Source organism: Nycticebus coucang, chromosome 21, assembly GCF_027406575.1.
Source record: "Nycticebus coucang isolate mNycCou1 chromosome 21, mNycCou1.pri, whole genome shotgun sequence".
In the NCBI taxonomy this organism is placed as follows: Eukaryota; Metazoa; Chordata; class Mammalia; order Primates; family Lorisidae; genus Nycticebus; species Nycticebus coucang.
Genome location: NC_069800.1, coordinates 50,022,362 through 50,027,722, shown reverse-complemented (window position 1 = coordinate 50,027,722; position 5,361 = coordinate 50,022,362).

Genomic DNA, 5,361 nt, shown 5'->3' with positions numbered 1-5,361 from the left:
CGCAATCAGAACTGTACCAAAGGACAGTGGTTTCAGACAGATTTGCTAATGAATTATTAACCATTTTGACAGTATATTCAAACTTGAGTGCCAATTCTTCTGTGGCAGTGGTTAAGGTATTTAATACTTTGGGGACTAAGTTTTCTCATCTAAAGCATTCTAACAACTCACTCCAGTGTGGCATTGGGGGATTAATGAGCTAAAGCCGGAACACAAGGCTTTGGAAACCTGTAACTTATCACAAATGTTAATTGTCGTCATGGGCCAAATGGCCATGGGTTCCCAAATTGCCAATCACAGGACCAGCCACGTGACTCTGGAGTGGCACGTGACTTTGTCACTGCCCACTCACTGGACTTCCAGGGCCACACGGGCTCTGGAGCAAGTTCTTGTCTCTGCTGGGCAAGCCTTGTGGAAGGGAAGGGAGCCGGCAGCAGCCCAGCCCACTCTCCGTGTGCACAAGCACGTCAGCCGCGCTCTCAAACACAAGTATTGTGTCCCAAGGTCCTTTTAAAATAAGCCTATTTTGAGATGTTTATATACAAGCTGGAGAAGAATGGGAGTATTATGCCTGTAATGGAAAGTCCTCATAAATAAAAAGCGCCATTTATCGTCTATTTCCAAGGCTGTTCTGTGGGCTGCTGCAGTTGGAGCTGGGCCTGGGAGGGACCGAGGGCCTGGATGGGCTTTTCCTGGGGTTTTGTTGGCCTTTGTCCGTCAGGCTGCGGGAAGGAGTATGCTTTATGTTGAAGATTTTGCAGAAATCAGACTGATGGGTTTGCAGGGTTCCAGGACTGTCTCTGCGGCACTGCTGATCTTGTCACTGGGGCCTAGCTACCTCCAGCAGATGGAGGAACCACTTCAGGAAAATCACTTGTTCTTTGTAATCAAGGCTTATAGCACGTCTCAGTGAATTCTTTAGAATCGTGGTAATCATTGTCAAGAGCCCGTGGGGGCGGGGCAGGTAGATTTTGAGAGCAGCCTCTCTCTCTCTCATCACCTCACACACACTCACATCACAGGTTCCTCTCCGTTATGGTCTTGCTGGGTCTGTCACCACACACACATCCTCTCAAGGCACACTTGTCCCCAAGATCGCAGTAGGTGTGTATCAGCAGAGGCACATTGAGGGGGCTGAGGAATGAATATATTTCTCAGGGCTAAGTATGTTCTAGGCACAGTGCTGAGAACTCTATCTCTGTTATTGTACTTTATCCCACAACAGCCCTGAAAGGCAAGTACCATCATTATATCCACTTTATAGATGAGAAAACTGAACTCAGGGAGGTGAAGTTTGTTAACCAAGGTCGCACAGGTAGTAAGTGCTGGAAAAGGGATTCAAGCCATTGCTATTTCAGGCTATGACTGTGCCTCCCTAATCCACATAATGATTCATTAGTTATAGCAAATATTACTGGACCCTCCAGCGATGGTTGGTTGAGTCCTTTTCCTGCTTTAAGTCCCCTCAACTTTCCTTCTGCAGCATCTGTGTGGTTACAGAGTTTAACAAGACTGATGCGGACTCCGTCCTCTGGGAGATTACAATCTAGCGAAAGACACAGACAATCAATAAATATCCTAATTGAGAAGATAAATACCAGTTGTGCTGAGTGCTGGAAAGGAAATAGACAAGCGATAGAATTGAGGAGGAATGTTCTAGAGGTAAGGGCATCATCCCTGCTGGTCTTCTTGAAGATTCTAGAATAGGTTAAAGGACAGCTTGATTAGTTCATGAGTTCCTCTGACAGATGAAGAAACAGGTTCTGAGCTGGCTTCAGGGCTCCAGTGCCCTGCCAGGCTGCATGTCCACCCCGGCTGCCAGCCCTCATCTGGGCATCTACAGGGAGCCGTGGCAATGGTCCTGGTTTTGGAACTAGAAGACCCTGCCTAGAAGGCGGTTCTCCTTTGTGATCTTGAAAAAGGCCAAGAAACACAGCTGAGAAATGGGCCTAGGATTCCTCCCCTGTCTGTTTCCTAAGCTTCTTGTGATGTTTTTGCATGGGAAGGAGTAAAAATGAACGGCAAGTGTCCACGTCTTGTGGCTGACATCTTCCAAAACAAGGTGACTTTGGGAGACTGCATGGGTGAACGTGTCCAGGAGGTAATTGGATTAAGGGTGACTCTGCTGTTTCTAGGGGAGAGGTGATTTTCTCTCGCTCAGCTGGAGGCACCCTGGGATAACCCCTCCCTAGTGTCTGAAATAAGGCACAGAAGAGAGGCTTTCCCTCCCCTGACAACTTCAACAAAGCACAGTGGAACTGGCATTGGTGAGGGCAGAGAAGTCACCCCCCAACTCTGTTTATTTCTCCATGGTAGGGGGAACAAGGGCGCAGCCCCAGCCCTTACTCCAAACTGTTGGGCCATAGGCTGAGCAGTATGTGGAAAACATGCAGGATTTGGAGTTAAAGGAAGTGGTGTACACACAGAAAGAATAAATGGTGCTCACTTCGGTGGCAATACAGACATACATGTATAGGTCAAAGGATCCAAAGTTACAGACCAGTAGGAGCAAGTCTGGAGATCCAACTTACAACATGAAGGCAATAGTTAATATTGTACTGTATTTGGGATTTTTGCTAACAGCAGGTATTTTCTTGCCCCCAAAAAGGAATGAGATGAAATGATGGGCATGTTAATTTACCCGATTATAGTAACCATTTCACTACATATATGTATTTTAAAACATCACATTGTACACCTTAAATATACAAAATAAAAATAAATAGACCAACAAGGCTGGGATGCCAGGGATTCCGTGGGCTGCTGCCCACCTGCAGAGTCGAACAGCACGGGCTTGGGGGTCCTCGGGCAGGAAGCAGGACGGCCTGAGGCCTCGACCATGGGCTGCCCGAGTCAGTCCCAACTTGTTAGCTCTGAGACCTTGAGTACATTCTTTGATCTTGCTGAGTCTCAATCTCAATTTTCTCAATTATAGAATAGGCACGGTAATGGAACTTGCCTCCTGGGGCTGGTGAGACAGCCGCAGCAGACGCGCCAGGGCCCTTCTGAAATTCCCTTGACTATCTTGTCACTTGCAGGTTTGCCAAGAAGATCCTGTATATGTCTGTGGCCTTGCGCCTCAAGCACCTGTGATTCTCTCTGCCCGAGGGCTGTGCTCTTGGCCACTGGCGGGTGCGCAGCCCCTGCATGAGGCATTTAGAAGTACCAGGGAGTTAATGTCCCCCAGCTTCTCTACATGCAGTGGAATGATGCTCAAGTGTGTAACACAGAGCTCCCTTGAGTGTTCCCAGTGGGACTGAATCTCAGTTGCCTACAGAGGTGACCTCCTCATTCCTGTACCCTTTATCAATGTTTCTCTCTTTCCCGCCTCATTTCCCAGTTCCCTCACTGTGCTTCCTGGGGTATCTTCCCAAATACATAACCCACCCCCAGATCTTTGACTCAGGGTCTGCTTTGGGTGAACTCCACCAAAACAGGGGTTTAGCACACAGTCTGGCATTTAGTAAGCAATCTGGACTTACTATTTATTTGTCTATTTTATTTTATTTATTTATTTTTGTTAAATCATAGCTGTGTACATTAATGTGATCATGGGGCACCATACACTAGTTTCATAGACCGTTTGACACATTTTCATCACACTGGTTAACATAGCCTTCCTGGCATTTTCTTAGTTATTACGCTAAGACATTTACATTCCACATTTACTAAGTTTCACATATACCCTTGTAAGATGCACCGCAGATGTAATCTCACCAATTCCCCTCCCTCTGCCCTCCTCCCTCCTCCCTCCCCTTCCTTTCCCCCTTCCCCCTATTCTTAGGTTGTAACTGGGTTATAGCTTTCATAGGAAAGCCATAAATTAGTTTCATAGTAGGGCTGAGTACATTGAATACTTTTTCTTCCATTCTTGAGATATACCCAGAAGACCAAAATCACATCATAACAAAGATATTTGTACCAGAATGTTTATTTGCAGCCCTATTCATAATTGCTAAATCATGGAACAAGCCCAAGTGCCCATCAATCCACAAATGGATTAATAAATTGTGGTATATGTACACTGTGGAATATTACACAGCCTTAAGGAAAGATGGAGACTTTACCTCTTTCATGTTTACGTGGATGGAGCTGGTACATATTCTTCTTATTTGTCTATTCTAAAGAGACAGGGTCTCCCTATGTTGCCTGGCTGGAGTACAGTGTCTATTCACAGGTGCAATGCCACTACTGATCAGCATGGGAGTTTTGACCTGCTTCACTTCTGAACTGGGTTGGTTCACCTCTCCTTAGGCAACCTGGTGGTCCCCTACTCCCAGGAGGTCACCATGTTGATGCTGAACTTAGTGCAGACCCTGACCAGCACAGCACACCACAGCCCAGACCTCTTGGGCTCCAGCGATCCTCTCTTGCCTCAGTGAGACCACAGTATGCGCCAGCATGCCCGGCAGTACTGACTATTGTCTTTTTTTGTATTATTAGCTCTACTACCGCTTTGGGTCTGCACCATCCAGGAGGTATCCTGTACTCTGTTTTGATCTGTGCCCAGCTTTGGAGAACATGAACACTGGCTGTGAGCTAGAGGGTGGCTGGTCAAGATTGTCCCCCTCTTCCTGAGTTTTGGCTTCAGCACCTGCCCACAAATAGCTCCTCAAATTTAAGGGAGCATGGCCAGTGTTGGCAAGAGTGTGTCCTTCCTACTGGAGATGGCTTATGCCTGAGAGTAAGAGACTCTCCCGGTTTCATGATTCAGAGAAGATAGCTGAGCCTCAGTTTCTTCTTCTGTGTACAACTGGAGTGATTATAATAGAAGATACAGTTGTTGAGCTGATGTAACAAGATAATGTCTGTGAAATGTTTACTACAGTACCCAGCACGGAGGCAGGACTCACCAAACACTGCCCAGAGATTTTCTCTAGATCAGCCTCTCCACTGTATGCCTGGAAATCCAAGGCTCAAAGCGTGACTTATCAGAGTTTTTGAACATGCAGTCGCACCTGCCGTGGCTGTAGACATGGAGTGGACAGGCTTGAGTGACAGCAATCTTCCTTCCGTGCCACTTTGAGGCGATGGCAGTCTCCAGCAATCAAATATTTATCAGACCCAACAAGGCGCCCACAGCACTATGCAAAGATGAAAACAACACCCATCAAGCCCCCAGGAAGCTCATGGCCAAATGCGACAGCCCAGCAGAATGTGGGTCACGGCAGGCTGTTTTCAAGACTCTGGGAGAAGCCAATCTGGGAAATTTTAGTTTCAAAGTCCCTGCTTGCTCTTTTTTTGATAGTTAAATAATCATATTAATCATTAACTTTTATTGATGCATGCTCCAAGGCTGGTGCAGTTTTGAGTAGTTTACGTGAATTAGTTCAGTTGGTCCTCTGCTGGCCTGAACCCTAT